This window comes from Tursiops truncatus, chromosome 13, assembly GCF_011762595.2.
Source record: "Tursiops truncatus isolate mTurTru1 chromosome 13, mTurTru1.mat.Y, whole genome shotgun sequence".
Taxonomy (NCBI): domain Eukaryota; kingdom Metazoa; phylum Chordata; class Mammalia; order Artiodactyla; family Delphinidae; genus Tursiops; species Tursiops truncatus.
Window position 1 is genome coordinate 31,433,431 of NC_047046.1, and position 19,910 is coordinate 31,453,340.

Genomic DNA, 19,910 nt, shown 5'->3' on the forward strand with positions numbered 1-19,910 from the left:
GTGTTTGCTTTTTTTTTTTCTTTCTGCTTTTTACTTAGCAGTGTATTCAAATTGAAACATCTAACATCTTCATCTTTAAAAAGAAAGCTGTAACAAAGGAAAAAAACAAAGTAGCTCCTGAATACCTCTGCTATACCTCAGAATAACTCATGTGCTTCTTATGTCTTCAGTGGAACTTTTCTCTATATAGAACTTCCTTTATTATGATACAGAAGCAGACATCTTTTAACATAAGAAAAGAATTGTTAAAAAAACTCCCTTGTGATCCTAACAACCAGGAATTATCTTCTGATCCGTTCCAGCATATCTGAGAGCGTTGCCTATATTTAATAATTCGTAACGTCTGCTTATTGATGGCAGGGGTCTCAGGATTCCTTGATGAACAAGACAGTAGCGACGTCCAGGGAAAGTATTCAACAAACCGTCGGTTCCATATAAATGTTGGTATCATCACTGTACTTCAGTTGTTGCTTAAGGCTGACCGTGGTCCTCAGGGGCTTCTGGGCTAGCTGGGGAAAGAGGCAGGTAAGCCGATCACTTCTGCTGGCTGATATGGGGGTCAGGGGAGCTGAGCAGGTATGGGGCACATATAGGAAGGGCAGCTCAGAGCATCAGAGAAATGACCCGAATGTAGGACCAGGTGGAGGAAAGGTACCTGGGAGAGAGCATCATAGAAAAGGCCTGTTTGTGGAGCCAAAATAGTTCATCCAGTGTGATCATAACAGTTGTCTTTCATTTCTTCTTTCTATTGAGATACAATTTACATGCACTGATGTGCACACATCTTAAGGGTATAGTTGGATGCACTTTGACAAATACAGTCACATGTATAAGCCTCACCGCCATCAAGATGCAGAGCATTTCCATCACCCAGAATGTTCCCCTGTGTCCATCCCGTTCCGTTCACCAGCTCCCCTCCCCGACACCCGCTGGCCAGAGGAACCACTGTTCTGAATATTTTTTCACTTAGATTGGCTTTGCCTGTTATATAACGTCATATAAATGCAATCACACAACCTGTCTTTCTTGTGTCTGTCTTCTTTCTCTTGGCATTATGTCTGCGAGATTCCCCCATTGTTGCTTTTAGTGGTTTGTTCCTTTACTTCTGAGCAATATTTCACTCCGTGAATATACCACACTTTGTTTATCCATCCTCTTGTTAGGGTGTTTGGGTTATTATAATTTCTTCTGTCAGTGCCTATTTTATGTTATTCTGTTTTATTCATCTATTTAGATATAATTGAAAATAACGTTGTGTAGGTTTGAGGTACAAAACACGTTGGTTTGATAGGTTTATATATTGCAATATGATTACAATATATGCAATATGATTACAGCAGTGTTAGCTAACACCTTTATCACATCACATAATTATCATTTCTTTTTCTGTATTGAAAATAATTCCAACTCTGACGTTTATAATCCAGTATTGTTGACTATAATCACAATATTGTGCATTAGCTGTCCAGAACTTTTTAGTCTACTAGTTGCTACAGTTTTGTCTATTGTAAATAAAGCTGCAGTGAACATTCTATAAAAGTCTTTCTGGACGTACGTTTTTATTTCTTGAGGAGTGAAATTGCTTGGCCAGTGGACGTGTGCACATTTAACTTTGTAAGACATGGACACACCAGCCTAGAAAGTGGCTTCAGTAGAAAACCCTTTGTCCAGTTTCTAGTTGTTTATTGCCAGAGGGCTAGGCAGTACCAATTTCTTCTTCATGGCTGGTATCTGAATTTCTGTAACAATTTTTAATGGCAGAATAATGTCATCATCTGGGTATACAGAGATTTGTTTAACCTGCTCACACTGTTGAACACTTAAGGTGATTGTAATTTTATAAATTACACTGCAACAAACATCTGAATAGTTTTGCGGCTGCAGTGCTGGTTATGTTTTAGCGTAGATTCCAGGAAATGGGATTTCTGGGTCAAAGAGCTTAAACAGGATCGCGAGAGGCCGCCTTGGGGGCGTCGGGCCCTGGCCGCAATGTGGGCTGGGTGCCAGCCCCGCGCGCGGGAGGGTCGCCCCGCAGGAAGCAGGGCACCAGGTTATTCTACATGAGTGGAGGAGGTAGTTGTTGCAAGTAGAAGAGACACAACTTTTTTTTAGGATGTCTGAAGATGAATAAAAAGTGAAATTTTTACGCCGTCTTGAACCAGCTCTTCAGAAATTTACTAAGATAGTAATCCCAACAGACCTGGAGAGGTTAAGAAAGCACCAGCTAAATATTGAGAAGTATCAGAGGTGCAGAATCTGGGACAGGTTGCATGAAGAGCATATCAATGCAGGACGTACCGTTCAGCAACTCCACTCCAGTATCCGAGAAATGGAGAAGCTTTGTTTGAAAGTCCAAAGGGATGGCCTAGGACTTCTGAAGAGAATGATAGATCCTGTTAAAGAAGAAGCATCAGCAGCCACAGCAGAATTTCTTCAACTCCATCTAGAATCTGTAGAAGAACTTAAGAAACAATTTAATGATGAAGAAACCTTATTACAGCCTTCTTTGACCAGATCCATGGCTGTTGGTGGAACATTTCACGCTACTGAAGATGAAGCTAATACTCAGAGTATGACTCAGATATATGTGTTGCCTGAAATTCCTCGAGATCAAAATGCTGCAGAATCATGGGAAACCTTAGAGGCGAACTCAATTGAACTTAGCCAACTGGTCACTGATTTCTCTCTCCTAGTGAATTCTCAGCAGGAGAAGATTGACAGCGTTGAAGACCATATCAACAGTGCTGCTGTGAGTGTTGAAGAGGGAACCAAAAACTTGGGGAAGGCTGCAAAGTACAAGCTGGCAGCTCTGCCTGTGGCAGGTGCTCTCATCGGAGGAACGGTGGGGGCCCGACTGGCTTCCTTGCAGGCTTCAGAGTGGCAGGAATTGCAGCTGCGCTTGGTGGTGGGGTGGTGGGCTTCACAGGTGGAAAATTGTTACAAAGAAAGAAACAGAAAGTGATGCAGAAGCTCACTTCCAGCTGTCCAAATCTTTCCAGCCAAACTGACAAAAAATGCAGTTAAAAACCAAACTTCAGTATTATTGGTGCCAACATGTCTATCCTTTGCTGCTGTTGGACACTCATCAGCTTTTGGAACATGAACACGATTATATCAAAATAGTGGCTGTCGATGCTCAAGTGGGATTGAACTGTGATAAGTGCATATATTTTGTTGTTTGCTGGGGTGTTAATGGGGATGTTAGATACTGAGAAGCCTGGACTGAGGGTGTACAGCGTTTGGCAGGTAAAGTTTAAGGACTGCCAGGGAGCAGACTTTTTACCTGGAAATGTGAAAACCCAACCCATAACTTTGATAAGGACTTGCGATGTGTGAACATGTTGGGTTACAGAAGGACAGTTTTCAGAACAGTTTCTTCCATAACTCTGACAGTTATGGAGACTGTCAGAGTTATGGAGACTCCAAGGCTAAGCATATTGTAAATATGCTTCTTTATCTCCTAAATATAGATTATTTAGGCATTTTAGCAGAGAAAAGAATGGAAGTTCAGTAGCTTTTTGTATCAAATAGGGAAATCAGGAGCTAGCAAGGGGCACAATTGAATTGCATTAATGGAGTCCATTTGGTGAACCCTATTGCAATTTGGTCTAACAATAGTTTCAAGTGAAGGAAACAAATAGTGTAAGAAAATGGAAAGAAAGGCCCGACTTCTCTTTCGGATATCTTAATTTGTGACACTGGCCTCTTCTCTGAACTCTTTTTTCTGCCTCTCTGTAAATAAAGAACACAGAGTCTCAAGTGGTAGACTTATAAGGCCAGTCACTAAGCTTGCTCTGTCAGCCTCTTTTTTTAATTTTTGAATTTTATTTTATTTATTTTTTTATACAGCTCCAACCAAAAGACACAGGCTCGCTGAATGGATACAAAAACAAGACCCATATATATGCTGTCTACAAGAGACCCACTTCAGACCTAGGGACACATAGAGACTGAAAGTGAGGGGATGGGAAAAGATATTCCATGAAAATGGAAATCAAAAGAAAGCTGGAGTAGCAATACTCATATCAGATAAAATAGACTTTAAAGTAAAGAATGTTACAAGAGACAAGGAAGGACACTACATAATGATCAAGGGATCAATCCAAGAAGAAGATACAACAATTATAAATATATATGCATCCAACACAGGAGCACCTCAATACATAAGGCAACTGCTAACAGCTATAAAAGAGGAAATCGACAGTGACACAATAATAGTGGGGGACTTTAACAGCCTGTCTCTTACCACCTCAAATATCTAGTCCCCTCTGCCTTCCCTGCCTTGTAATTTTGAAAAATTCTTTGACTTATGGGGTGAATTCTACCCATGTGTAATGCAGACTTTTCTCATAATCTGTTTTGGTTTTTTTGTTTGTTTTTTGTTGCTGTTGTTTTGGTTCTTTTTGGTATTGGCTGCCATCTCTGTTCATCCTCTACTGTAACCTCTAGGTAAAAAAGAAAGTGAGAGAAAGAGAGGTGTCAGTCTCCAAATACTTTCAACGTTGTTAGAGTTTGAGCTAAAAAATAAGCAAGGGGGGAACAGCAGATCATTTCTTGGGGCATCTTACAATTTCAGGGGACTCATGTACTTGCCGTGCAGGGAGTGTTTGACCCTAAGTCTCTTCAGCTGGCAGTTGGAGGAGCTAAGGACTAGCTTTCTACCTCACTGCTGTTACTACCATCCTTTCCCCCAGGCTTTGCTGTCTCCTGTGATTTCTTTCACCTTGCACAGCTGCTGTTTCTTCCCAAGAATGGCATTCATGCTTGCCTTTTCTCACATTCAAGGTTGATGGTGGACAAAGCCTGATGCCAAGACTCAGTCCTGGTGGAGGATTTGTGGTGCTGATCTCAACACTTGACATTGACAGCAAGCATGGCTCAGCCCAACCCAATGTCTATCTCAAATAGCAGAAAAGTTTTAAATTTAGGAAAAAAGAACTTAAGATTATAGGCAGACTTATCCTGTACTCTCACCTCATTTGAAATAGGAAGGAACCACCGTTTGCCTTATTCTTTTCTGAGGACAGAGGAAAGGGCACCTACACCACAAAAGGTATGAGATCTCTGCTCAGGCGCCAGATGGATTCATCAAGCTGTTGAATGATTTATCACTTCTCCCTTGCTGAGTTTACTCTTAATAACTTTTATTGATTGCTACCTTTTACTTCTATGTCTAATCTAAAGAGACCTTTCTCATTCATACTTTTTGCTTCTCACCAGTGAATTCCAATGAAGCAGCATACCATTTCTTATTGTTCTTAAATAACTGGAAAACATCAAGTATTTCTACCTGCTGACTCATATCTTTAATATAATACCAAGAAGGAAGTACTTTGAGTGTCAGAGTCTGATCCAGTATTTGACATTGGATACCTGTAAGGTTGGGATAAATACTTTTGAACTCCATCTTTTTGTATTTTTGGATCCTTGCTGTCCCTTTAACACAGGGCGTTCAAACCAGAATGAGGATCAGAATTGCCCAGGGCGCTAATTTAAAACAAGATTCCTAAACTTCAGTCCCATAGGTTCTAATAATAGCCAATCTGGCCTGGTCAGCTAAAATTATAAATTTAAGTTACAGTTATATCAAGATTCAGCTGTATCATTGAATCCTGTTATTTCTAGTATTCTACCCTTCAGCCAACCTAAAATTCCTATTCTGCCAACCCAAAATTGGCTAGCTCACCATCTTAACAGCACTAGGGACTCATTCTACTGTCAGGCTGGTTCTACATCAAGACCTGAAGGAGAAAAGAGGCCTGTTATTGACCCTCACAGTTTGTTTTGGGAGCTCTCCTTTTTACTGAGCCAGTGTGGGACATCACTGTATGTGCTCATAGAGGCCTTTGAGTTTTACTACTCATCAGGATGGGAATATTACTCTAGCAGTCTTCATGCTTAGGCAAGTTGCAATCCTTTTTAAAAGTTTTATAATTTAAAATTATTTAGAAATTGTATCTAATTTCCCCATAATAGAAGCTAATAGCCAACCTTTTGTAGAAATTTCTAGATGTGTTTAATCAACTATAAATGATATACGTATAAACTATAAAGTGTTTAGAAGTATAAATTAGTCAATATAACACAGAAACCAATCTTAAAATGGAATTTAATGCCCTACAGTAGCAGATTAAATTTATCTTCTCTATGATTCATGTCTTATTTTTACTGCAACAAGTTAGAAGGTAAGGAACACTTTGATTAAGTTCTTAAAATTTACAGAGTCTCATTTGGATAAAGGCAGCACTCTTAAAGCCTTTTTAATATAATAATCTGATAATTTCTCTGTAGAACAGAGACTTTGAAACTTTTTGGTTGTAATCCACAGTAAAAAAGCATTTATATCAAAACTCAGCATATGCATTATGGAACAATACTTACCATTATGTGCAGTGCACTCTGATGTTTTTTATTGTTTTAGTTTTTAAAAGATGCTAGTTGTAACCTACTAAATTGATTTCATAATCTACCAAAGGGTTTTGACCCTTAGTTTGAAAAAAAAAACCCCACCCTTACAGAGGAACTGTTATTTATGGAATATTTTCTGTTTGCCAGGCCCTTCACTAGACATTTTACAGGTAAGGACACTGGGTCTCAGAGAAGCTAAATAATTTGCAGAGGGTTATTCAACTACAAAAGGGTGAAGCCAGGATGTAAACTAGGTCTGTTGAGCTACAAAAACTTCTGTTACTCTCATACTGTGTTGCTTCTGTATATTAAAATTGAGATGGACTATTCGCTCTGCTTCACCCAAACACCCATATATTCTGTAAAGCAGCCTTGCTTTGAAATTACACATGCCGTTCATTTTCACTTTTCTTAAAATCTTGTGTTTCCTCATCAAATGTCCAGCAGCCTCAGTTTTTAACGGTGGCCAGTGCAGAAGTACATAGCGCTGAATTTAGTCCTTAGACTATAAAATTAATAGCGTTTCCATCCCACCCACACATCCTACAAATTTCCTTATATTTGTGGGTCACAGCCATCACTTAAGCAGTGCTTTTTATATTGAATTTTAAAATAAACTCTAATATTTTTTTAAAACAATCATATAACTCATAGAATCAAATGATTATCCTTTAAAATGGTACCCTTGGGAGGCCATGCACTTATTGTAGTGATGCTGATATTACTTAGAATATTTTTGAAGCTTTTCTTTTGGAATTGCCTCTAAAGACATTTTACAAATCACATAAAAAAGCCATCTCAGTGTTTATTAGTCGCAGACTCTGCTCCCTTGTTCTTATGACCTCTCCTCTCTTCCTTCCTCAGTTTTGTTTTTCTTCTGCTGATTTAGCTCTCCTACCCACCTATGCTGGAGCCAATAACCTAAGAAGCCCCAGAAAAGGGTGTGCTGGCCAGAGTTCCTGGGGCAAGAACTTTCAGGTTATACTGACGCCGAGTGCTGTATAGGGAGAGTTCTGCGAATCCAAAAGCCTTCCTCTGTGGGCTGCCTGCCTGCCTGTAAGTGCCCTAAAGTAGTTTGCACAGGAGTAAGGACTGAATACTGGCGTTATCACAAGAAGCTAAGAAACTTACATATATACTGTACAACATTTTTCTCCAGTGAAGGTCACAGAAGCCAAACCAAGCCATTGTTTGTGTTAACTTAAAAATGGAAAGGTCGTTTTCAGGGTGCCCCTTGCCCTTCGTTGTTGCCACATGAAATCTTTGGGAGGAAGGATGAAGAAGAGTATGGGGAAATGGTTCTCCTGTGAAATGGGACATTTTCTTCTCCTGATAAAGTATAACATGGCGGTGGCTATCAGGTACTTATGAATGCTAGAAACTCATTTTAAGTAGTCAGAGGTCTAATAAAAGGTAGGGAAGCTTCCCCACTAGCCGAAATTAATGTGAACAGTTCAGGTTCTGTTTGTGTGGGGTTCTTTTGTTTTGTTTTGTTTGCGGTACACAGGCCTCTCACTGTTGTGGCCTCTCCCATCGCGGAGCACAGGCTACGGACGCACAGACTCAGCGGCCATGGCTCACGGGCCCAGCCGCTCCGCGGCACGTGGGATCTTCCCGGACCGGGGCATGAACCCATGTCCCCTGCATCGGCAGGCGGACTCTCAACCACTGCGCCACCAGGGAAGCCCTGTTTGTGTTTCTGTTAACATTTCGTGTTGTTTCTAACAAGATGTTCTCAACTATTTATATTCATTAATTTGACACCATTTCACAGAGCCACTGCTTAGGTATGATAAACAGTCAACGGTAGAAGATTCACCTATAGTCCATATTACTGCCCTCAAAGAAATTATTTATTGTGGGAGACAAGAAAAACGTCTGTGCAATATTAACAAAGGAAATAAATTCATATAAAAACGTAAGAGGTGTCAAAGGCAAATGATTTGCCCAAGATTAAAGCTAGTTAGCACAAAAACTAGAATTATAACCATGGTCTAAGAAAAAATAATCCTCAAAGTAATTTAACTGAGTTTTTGTTATGCCATATCAGGTTGCCTACTGAAGCTTGTGGTCTTTCAGACCAGCTTTAACATTCCAAATCAGTCAACAGCTACAGTGGAAAGAGGATTGGATGGGGAATCAGGAGATCAGAGCTCTACCTTTGACTTTGTCTCTGATAGTAAGCTTTTACTCAGGGGTTGCTGCTTTCTCCCATTCTAGTCAGGGATTCTCCATTCTTTCTATCTAGCCTCTTACTGGGTCTTGTTAATTGTTTGAATATTAGTCGCATTCATTTCTTAAATATATTCGTAGCCATCACTCCAGTAAAAGACTTTATTACCTCCCATCCGCTACCTCATCTTCCCCAACTTTAGGCCATTCCTCACATCACTGCCACAAGAACTGTCTTTCATTTTTCTGCTGAAATATTTTCAGCAGATCCTGTTGAATACCTTATAAAGTTCAGCCTTCCATATACTGGCCCCAGCTTTGTCTCTTCAGACTCGCTACTCAACCATCTGACAATGCCACTGAAAATCAGACATTCCACAAGAATGATTTTAAGGTTTTTCTATGGTGAAGGTACAAACTGGTAATAAACTATGTTTACATTTTTTCCAGACTAAAGCAATTTCTGTAATACTACATTTTACAAAACTAGTCAGCTGAGTTTTGTTTCAGCTCTTGAATAAGTCTAAAAGTTGTTTCCTAAGGAGAAGAAATCTTTTGTCCCCTCAGAGGAAATTACATACAATTTCTTAACCTCCAAAACAACGTCAGTCTTGTCACCTGTGCATTGGATAGCCAAAGCATGAAGATTTTAATTTAGCAGCATAGATACTCCAGACTTGAACGGACCATCGTCCAGCTCCTGTGAGAAACTTGACTAATAAATATTTGAGGAAATTACTCAAGAGTATGTACATGTTATCCATACATTTCTCAAGTACTTGAGATTGTCTTTTATTAAGGTTAATCACTAAAAAAGATGTTTACCAAGGTTTCATTAATTAACCCCCTAAAGATGTTTTCCATTTTATTGTTAAAACCCTTGGTGTTAGCAAGGGTCAGCACAAAAAAATGGCCCAATGGTGAGAATGTCTACAAATTCTGTAAAGCTTACTGAATTCGCTTATGATGTTGCTAAGGGGTGCTTATATAAGGAAACATGCAATAAATTCACTCATTCAACAACAACAACAACAAAAAAACAAAACCAAAAGAGCTTAAACATTTTTGAAAATTAATTTTTATTATTTTTTTTCAAAAATATTGCTCGATTTATATACTCACTAACAGTGAATAAAAGAGTGTGTCTCACAACCTCTCAGCAGCATGGAGACGGAAAGGTTCTTTCTTTCTTCTCTGTTAGTTGAATAGCAAGGAATTTACTTATTCATTCATTCACTCATTCATTCAGATATAGCATATATTCATTTATTTACATTTGGTCACTGTATTGAACATATATTTGGGAGCGCTGGGCTGACTTCAGATGCTTAGACAATATTTGTTTGGTCTTGTTTATCACCTTCACATGTGTAAATTATGCCATGATTATTTACCTCTGATGAGGCAAATGCGTTGTCAAATGGTGGTGACAGTTTTGGATATTTGAAAATCAGTGTAAGAGGCAGGACAGAATTTTCAAGTCATAACAAATGAGAAAAAAATTGAATGAACTGCAAATATCATCATCTTGAGAGGTGCCAGTTGTCAGCAGAATAACTATGGCGCTTAGGGAAAGTGATTACAAATCTGATAGTGATACCTTACATCTGTATCGTGCATTTTATAAAGTGTTTTTCTATTTGTTATTTCACACTTACAGTGTGAGAAATCGGAATAACATGTCGATCCATATTCACAGTATTCGTTGTGAGTAATGCCATGGGGTGAAGAGAACACAGCTGGATTTATCACTTTAAGCCTGAATCCTGGGAAACATTAAATTTCCTTCTGTAATTCTCTGGATTGTAAGAAATTTAAGATGTGTTCATCACTGCCTTTTTGGGAGGAGGGTGGAGAGTAATTCTGGAAGTCTGACTCTGCAAGCATTGGCCTTGGTGAGGTGAGGAGGCTGCCAACGTAGTGACAAAGGTGGAAGCTCTTTAGGGGCTGGGCCTGCTTGTGCCAGTGCATTCAGCTCTGTTCTCCTTTGACATTTCTGCACAGATACTTGGAGAGCACTGGCTCGCCCTGGCTTAGTGGCCTCCATGCCCCATAAGGTCCGGAAATGAAGGCTGGGAAAACTGTGAGATCAATTTAAAACCTGCAGATAATTAGCTGGGATGCCACAGCTATCTAAGCCCACATACCTGAGAAGTTTGCTGAAGCCTGAAAACCACTTATTAGCTTCTGTGCAGCCAACCGGAGGGGTTTAAGCTTTCTTAGAATAACTGATAACTATTATAACATGTGTAAATAGTCGTGTTCCTTTGTTTTGTGTGTCTTTTTAAATTAATAGACTTTATTTTATAGCGACGTTTTAGATTTACAGAAAAATTGAGTTTCCATATACCCCCTCTATAATAGTTTTTTTAATCAAATTTGAGTTATTCTTAATCATCTTTCTAAAAGTAAGATCATAAAGTGACCTATCTAGTGTTGTTTTAATAGTGTCCAATACCTTTTCCCCACTATTATGGTGACCGTGAGAATTGTCAGTCTTATAATTTAAAATTTTGTTTTCTCTATTTTATGGCATACCATCAGAAGATATTTATCTTTGTTCTTCGGGTGCTAGAAGCACAAGAAAGCCCGTGAAATAACTGTTTCTTAGGCCTCCATTGAGATGCTCACCATTTAGGATCATTTACAATGCTGTACCAGACTCCAGGGCCAGGCCAAGAATAGGGCTGCCCAGAGGTCAGCCGGGCACTTAGTCAACGTCACCAGGAGGAGATGCCGCCCTCTGAGCTGAGAGTCTCCAGCCACCTCACTCAGGGGTCTCCTTTCACTCTCAAACCCTAACAGTTTGGGCTCCAGTTTTGTATTTTGTGACGTGTCATCAGGCCCCACTAGAGCTTAGTAAGAAACTGACAGAAATGGGGTCATGGGAAAGACAGGGTTTCACGCATCCCCTCTGAGCTGCTAGCTTGCCCTCCAGATGGCTCGGTTGGCTTCTCCAGGGTTGGTCCCTCGTCATTTTCAATTTAGAAATCTCCATCTTCCACAAAAAGTTGAGTCTTTGTATCATTCACTTTTCTCTCCTTATTTTCACATCTTTTTTTTTTCTTGTGGTAAAATATACATAACATAAAATTTACCATTTAAACCATTTCTAGGTGTACAGTTCACTGGCACTAAGTGCATTTACATTGTTGTGCAGCCATCGCCACCATCCCTCTCTAGAACTTTCCCATCATCTCATACTGAAACTCTGTCCCCATTAGACAGTACCTTCCCATCCTCCCCTCCCCTGCCCCCATTTTCCGCAATTCTGATTTGGGTCTCAATGAATTCGACTATTCTAGGTAACTCATGTAAGTGGAATCATGCAGTATTTGTCCTTTTGTGTCTGGCTTACTTCATTTAGCATAATGTCCTCCAGCTTTATCTATGTTGTAGCAGGTATCAAACTTTCACACCTGAATAATATTCCCTTGTATCCCAGAGTTTGTTTAGCCATTTATCCGTGGTAGACATCTGGTTTGTTTCCATCTTTTGGCTACTGTGAATAGTGCTTCAATAGACATTGTTGTCCAGATATCTGTTGTTGAGTCCCTGCTTTCAGTTCTTGTAGGTATATACCCAGAGTGGAATTGCTGGATCACATGGTAATTCTAAGTTTCTTTCTTGAGGAACCGCCATCTTGTTTTCCATGCAGCTGTGCCACTTAGCTTCCCACCGCACTTTTTTAAATAAACAAAAGCCTTCCTGTATAAGACCTTTGTTTAGATATTCCTTTTTTAAAAAAGCTTTAAATGTGTTGAAGTGTCAGCTTGATGCCTGACGAATGATAGATGCTCAGTGAGGTTAGAGGTACCTAAAGAAAGATGAGAATCTTCAAATAGCATGTAGACCAAGGTTCCATGTACTGAGTGAAATCTTGCATAAACAAAAAATGCTTTCTAATCTCTCTAGGGCTAAAACTATAAGCGATTCAGCTAGATTTAGTGAAAGAAACACATAATTATTGTGTCTAGAGGCTGTAAATGTGTAACTCACAGGTTAATGTTTAATGGAGTTAGTCAAGTGCAGATTTGCACAGCTTTTCTAGACGGTGTGGCCAGTTGGATTTGTGAGGCTTAATGATTAGGGGCCCCTTTTACTTTCTGAGGTGCAATTGAACTGTTTTCTCACGATGAGGGATGAAAAGAGGGCCGTCAGGCGGTTTGCTGCTAACCGTTGCTGGACCTGCCGGGCACCATAGGTCAACGTGAGGACCAAGAGAGGAAGTGAAAAGAAGCTTTCACATGTTTTCAGCCAGACATTCTCTGGGACTGAGGGAAGAAGGGCCAAGTGTGGGCTTTGGGGCCATGTCGGGGAGACCTGTCCCATCTTCCTGAGGTGGAGAGGGGGTCTGGCCAAAGCTGGAAAGCCCCGCTGGGCCTCCGTGTTTTCTTTCTCACTCACACTGGACCTCCTGGCAAACTCTTTAAGACCCGCTGGCTTTTTTCTCTACTTTAGTCTTGGTCTTCACTGTGTCAACACCACCAGCTCTCACGATTTCCCGGCACCAGCATCCAGTTCTGGCACCCAATCTTTTCATCCCTGGTGACCTGGTAACTCCCTGGTTTAGGGTCTTCGAATGGTCTAGAAGTTTTAACGTTTTGCAGAGAGCCCTGCCCTGTCCAGTCCCCTCCCGTCTCGACACTCAAGCCAACCGGGCCTTCTGCCATGTCCCACACTCCATGCTCTGGCCCCGCAGGGTCCCACTTTCCATCCCTCTGACCTCCCTCTCTTTACCTAGACATCTCCTACTCAGTCTCCCCCACTTTCCAGGCAAGCCTTCCCTGACCACCCCTTCTCCAGACTAGGCTGGCCCCCGCCAGACACCCTGGCCGCCTTCCGTCCTTCTCCCGGGGGACTTGGCCCACCTGTGTCTCCCCATCGGGGCATCCAGGCCACCGTGACCGTGTCCCCCACTTCACCGCTGTCTTTGTGGCACCCGCCACGGTCCTGTTCCAAAGCAGATGCTCAATCAGTGTTCACTGAATGGATCTCCAGTGAAAAGGTGTTAGGGGCGTCCTTGGTCCCAGTGTCCTGTGTCCTGGTTGGGGGAGGAAGGCGAGCTTCTCTGACAGTAACATCTCTGCTGCCTGCCCTCCCCCCAGGAGAGGGGCAGTCATTTTTCTAACTGGGAGACGAGCTGACCGCATCACTCCGGGGCTCCATCTGTCTCTCTTCTGGGCAGGCTGTTCTCAGGAGGCCCAGGTCCCTGACCCACAGGACAAGGCCACCGAGCGTGTGTCCACTCAGCCTGTGCCACCAGAGGCAGAGTGTCAGGCTGACCTCTGCAGCCACCGTCGAGGCCGCCGCCTCCAGCTTTGCTTTTTCCTGGAACGTTGCTGACTTCCTTCCATCTCCATGATGGACTCCCAAGCCCCCTTCACATTCGGGAGGGAAAGGAAGGAATGGTATTTACTGCCCCCTCTGTTCCCCTGTGAACAAACTGCACTGCATTTGGGGGAAAAGCCCAATGTAACTTCAAAGACTGAGATGTTCCTGGGTGAAAACCGATGGCTCCGGCTGACCGGTGGTCAGGAGTCGGGGGATGGGAAAGCCGCTCTTTGCATTTCCCAGGTCCTAGAATGGCCGGTAACTGCATTTTGCAGCGGGTTTATCTCATTCTTGGGGCTCAGCTGTCACCCGGCACCTACAGGTGGGGGAAATCAGTGAAGATCCCCACAAAGGACATTTGGTGACCTGCCTGGCTGTGCTTTTGAGGTCGTTCCAACTCACCTCCCACAAAACCTAGCAAAATCTTCCCAGAACCCTTGGTGAAATTGAACTTTGGGAGCAATTCTACAGGGAGATCCATGGAGACTAAGGACGGAAACGAGCCTCTTACTTTCCAGTTTTGACTCTTAATGTAGCGCAACACGTATCCTTTGGGATAATCCCCCTAGCATCCTGAGACGGAACTAGTGGCTCATGGACCATGGGACAGCTTATCGTGGGCTCTTTTTTTTTTTTTTTGGCGGTACGCGGGCCTCTCACTGTTGTGGCCTCTCCCGCTGCGGAGCACAGGCTCCGGACACTCAGGCTCAGCGGCCATGGCTCACGGGCCCAGCTGCTCGGCGGCATGTGGGATCTTCCCGGACCGGGGCACGAACCCGTGTCCCCTGCATCGGCAGGCGGACTCTCAACCACTGCGCCACCAGGGCAGACCCGTGGGCTCTTTTTGAGGTAACTTTTCTAGTTGTTGAGAAACAGAACTCCTTCTGAAGGAGCTTTAAATACCCCTTTCCCACCTTCAGGTAACTGGTTCTGGTTCCCCTGTACTTCTGTGATGGGCCCGTCTCTCTGCCCTTCCTTCCTTGTTCATCATCTTTCTCACCCTGGCTTTTCCTCAGGGTCCACCTGAAGAATCTGAGCTTGCTTCCGAAGTGAGCCTTCCTTGATTTCCTGAGACACGAAGCTTAAGAATTTTAAGGAAAAAAACCTACTTGATCTAAATTTGCCATTACAAGTAGCCAGTCCCTCCTGCCCTCAATAAAAGGAAAAAGCAAGAAGAAAAGAAAGGGGGGGAGAGAGGCTGGATTCTGATGTGTTTATCCTGCACGTCTATTGACAGCAGCAAATTTAAAGAGAAACAAACCTATTTTATTCCACACTTCTCTTCTCACTCATGAAGCTATTTCCTTTTGTCTGTTAATTTTGTATACTGGTCCTAAACCGAGGCAATAATGGTAAAACAGCCACTAAAATCAAATAGAAATGACATTTCAAGATCATTGCCCATAAGAGATTTACCTAAAATGTGTATCCCACGGATCCTACGTGCCAAGTGAACGTCCAAGCCCCAAACTTCTCTTGTTCTGCCAAGTGTTTGTTGCTACTTCACATGATCATCAATTGATTAGTTAGTTCCGTGATCCATACTCTGTAAAACCACAAGGGAGTCATAGCTGCATTAGTAATTAGACTTCTAATAAATAGTTATTTCTTTATTCTTGAGTAATAAACGTTAGCTCAAACGATCATTTTGAATCTTATTGTCTAATAAGGTCCTAAGAAATAACGCTGACAGAGCACAGATTCACCACTTTTATAGGGATAACTGAGCAATGTTACTTACCAAATAGACCGAACTCTTTTTTAAAAGTTTAATTTGACTGTTAAAACTAAACCTCTTTTGCCTGTGAAAAGGTTTTTCCCATCGGGTAAGAGAAAACAATTCTCCATTCACTGTTTCATTATGGCCTTGGAGGCAGGTAAGTGCTTGTGTGGAGAATTTCCAGCCAGGGGTCCCGTGTGGTATCTGGGCCCCTGCAGCCTGTGCAGCTGAGCTTTCTGTGGAGAAGAAACACTTTGCTTCCCTGAGCACGTCTGAAGCTGGCCCCTGATATTGGAGAATTACGCTCTGTGTATTTTTCTTATCTCTGTGCCTGAGGGGGTTTGAATATATTTAAGGTTGAGGCCCACATGAAAATTCCTGTCTGGATTCCTGTGTAGAAAGCGGTGTTTGGTGTATGTGTGCTTTATTTATGTGGCACTGTTTATGTGCATTCCAGTGATCATTAACAAAGGCCTCTTGGTAGAAAACCCTGATGAAAGTGGATTTGAAAGTGGCTGTATCAGCTGCAGGTTTGGCAAGACCTCAGTGACTCTGCATTTAGTGAAAGCCCTGCATCATCGCTTTGTGTTCAGCCAACCTTATATGGAGAGAAAAGTCACTTTAGTCAACCATGCTAAAAAGCAGCAACAGAAATATCACGGATTTCATTTGGGCAAAGGTTTAAAATTCTATATATTAACAGAGAATTCCTTACTTTTTCCGTAGGGGGTGTTAAGACTGGTCTGTCAACACACAATTGGTGACTTAGACTAGCATGTGTTCATTTGCTTAGGGCCGCCGTAGCACATACCGAAACCTGGGGGCTTAAACAACAGAAATTTATTAGCAAACAGTTCTAGAAGCTGGAAGTCCAAGAGCAAGGTGTTGGCAGGGTTGATTCCTTCTGAGACCTTGCCCGTTGGCTTGCAGATGGCCATTTTCTCACTGTATCCTCACAGGGTTGCCCCTACGTCTGGGTCCTAATCTTCTCTTCTTAAAAGGACACCAGTCAGATGAGATTAGGGCTCACCCATTTGACCTCATTTGACCTTGATTATCTCTTTAAAGACCCTCTCTCCAGATACAGTCACATTCTGAGGTACTAAGGGTTAGGACTTCAGCCTGTGAATTTTGGGGAGACATAAGTCAGCTAATAACATGACTTAAGTGAAAACAAATAGCGTTTAGATATTTCATAGCTTCCTCTTCCTCTTTTGCAGATTTATATTTCATAGTCCCTTTCTTGGCTTGTTTCCTAGTCTCCAATTTGGGGACCTAGAGAACTAGTGAGACACTGTGAGAACAACGCCCAGCTTCATAGCTGAAGGCCTTGATCCTTGGAGGGATGGTCCTGAAGTTTTCCCATTATGGTTGTTCTTCCACTGGGTTACGTTTTGTTACATGTGACTAAGCTGTCTGTCTAAAAGCTGACAAGGGTTTGATGAAAGTACAAGAACATGGTATTGAAATAATTGCTACTGGTTGAGGTCAGTGGTTTGGAAAACCAGATTGGTACCCACCAGCTGCTCAGCTGGGAGTTTCATTCTTTTTCCTTGCAATCTGTAGAAGTGTGGTTTACATATTAGTACATGTGAGATCCTGGGAAGATTATGTAACCTTTCTGTGCCTCGGTTTCCTCATCTGTAGAGTAGGGGAAGTGACAGTACATATTTCATAAGAAGAACGTAGTTGGAAGGGTCTGAAGACTTGTCATTCTAATAAAGGACTTAGCATTGTCCTTGGCCACAGCGGGCGCTACGTAGCATTAGTTTTTGTTCCTTGCACACTCTCCATCCCCTCCCCGCCACACATCCTGGGCCGTCACAACAGAAACTGCAGGGTTAACAGAAACAATTGCCACGGTGCCTGTTTAGACATGAACCCAGCGCCCAAGTGAATGTAGGAGTCTTTTTCTGGGGTTACAAAAAGAAAATTCAATGACCTTAGTGTGTGTGGACATTTGGGGGGTGTCTAGTGGATGCTAATGACTCTGGAGTGAGACCCCTGGTTTCTCATTGGGACCTGCAACTCTCAGTAGTTTGTCTTTTAACCTCTCTAAGCATCAGTTTCCAAATATGTAAAATGGAAACCACAATGACTTGAAACTCATGGGGTTGTTTGGAGTTAAATGGGATGATATACATGAAGTTCTTAGCACACAGGAGGTGAACCTGTTGGTTCTGTCCATTTTCAAATGTGAAATTGGAAAACAGAAGGTAAATGCAGTCAGTCCATTTGTAAATGACCTTGATTTCCGTCCCTCTCAAATGGGCTGCCTGATCATGCCATCTCACTTGGCACCTACAATTTGTGAAGTCTATTTTAACATATTCCACAGTGGTCCACATGCTCATAGACTTCTCCTTTTATGGTGAAAATGGTTGCAAGGCAATTGGACAGTGATGAGTAAAGAAGAGGGTGTCCTCCCTCCAGTTAGCTTGGGCATCAGTATGAAAACCAAATGGAAAGCTACTTAGGCCGGTTTCCATCATGGTGTTCTGGGACAGTGCTGGAACTTTGCAAAGGTGAAACTAACCTCCCCCAAGCTGCATTAAAAAAAACCCTGATGTTCTTCAGGACTAGCTCTAGAGGAGACAGTAAGATTAATTGCCAGGTATTTCTGAGAAGTGTTTGGTTTTCCAGTAATATTAAAAAATAGTAGACTTTAAAAATATAAATTATGGAATATATGAATTACAAAATTGGGGAAAAGGGTTTTTTAAAAATAAACTTCCAATCAGAAAAAAATGTAATTATGTTCATAGGAGAATGTTCTGGAGATATTTATGCTAGGACAAAATGGCCTTTCCATTATTTTAATTTTTAAAAAAGTGGTTTAGGGCTTCCCTGGTGGTGCAGTGGTTGAGAGTCCACCTGCCGATGCAGGGGACACGGGTTCGTACCCCGGTCCGGGAAGATCCCACATGCCGCGGAGCGGCTGGGCCCGTGAGCCATGGCCGCTGAGCCTGCGCGTCCGGAGCCTGTGCTCCGCAACGGGAGAGGCCACAACAGTGAGAGGCCCGCGTACCGCAAAAAAAAAAAAAAAAGTGGTTTAAATCGATGAAGACGGTTCTAGATTTTTAAACATTGGACATTCAGCTCCAGATATAAACTTTCATAACAGATACACAGTTCCTGATTTTCCTGATTATTGAAATCTGAGAACATCATTTTGCTTTTAATGTGCTTTAGAAACAGTGATTGTGTTCTAGAGGAAAATTGCACATGAACATGGGTACTCAACATTTCACATTTACACCATTTATAGACTAAATTTTATTGGGAGACATTTCTTGTAGGTGAACAGAGTTATTATAATGAAATAAAACCGTCCTTTGCAGGGAATAATTCAGTAGATAAATGTGAAATATTGTGGCTTCAGCTGGGTTAATTTTTTTTTTTTCTTTTTTGTGTGGTACGCGGGCCTCTCACTGTTGTGGCCTCTTCCATTGCGGAGCACAGGCTCCGGACGTGCAGGCTCAGCGGCCATGGCTCACGGGCCCAGCCGCTCCACGGCATGTGGGATCCTCCCGAACCGGGGCACGAATCCATGTCCCCTGCATTGGCAGGCGGACTCTCAACCACTGCGCCACCAGGGAAGCCCCAGCTGGGTTAATTTTAAGGGGCTCTTGTGTTGCTAGAATTGGTGAGGGCTAAGATGGGGAGAAGCTTAAAACCAAAAATAAAAAAACAACAAGCCTAGAGGGAATATAGTTGGAATCATCCTGTAAGTAGCCTTTTCAGATTGGCTTCTTTCACTTAGCAATATGCATTTAAGTTTACTCTATGTCTTTTTGTGTATTAAGAGTTCATTTTTTAAATCACAATAAGATTCTGTTGTATGGATGTGTCACACTTCCTTTATCCATTCACCTATGGAAGTTTTCAACTCCTTTGGGTAAATACCAAGGAGTATGATTGCTGGATTGTATGGTAAGACTGTGTTTAATTTTTTAAGAGATCACCAAACTGTCTTCCCAAGTGGCTGTACCATTTTGCATTCCCACCAGCAACGAATGAGAGTTCCTGTTGCTCCACATCTTCACCGACATCTGGTGTTGTCAGTGTTGTGGATTTTAACCATCGTGATAAGTGTGTAACGGGCTGACTTTTTTTCTCATATTCAGCTGTGTTATCTCCAAATCACTATATGAGAAATACATTTAACACGACTACTAATGAAATATAATACAACTATTATCATTCAGAATCCTGATGGAAAAAGACATTGGAAACAAGAAAACAAGCACACATGTCAATATTAACACTGTTAACA

General features: G+C 42.0%; 1 protein-coding gene and 1 pseudogene across 1 annotated transcript in view; both read left to right on the forward strand.

The window, feature by feature from the left end:
* LAMA1 (laminin subunit alpha 1) overlaps positions 1 to 19,910 on the forward strand; it is a 149,718-nt gene that overhangs the window by 23,653 nt on the left and 106,155 nt on the right. The gene's annotated exons all lie outside the window — the stretch shown is intronic.
* On the forward strand, positions 2,114 to 3,024 carry LOC101339044 (syntaxin-17 pseudogene; annotated as a pseudogene).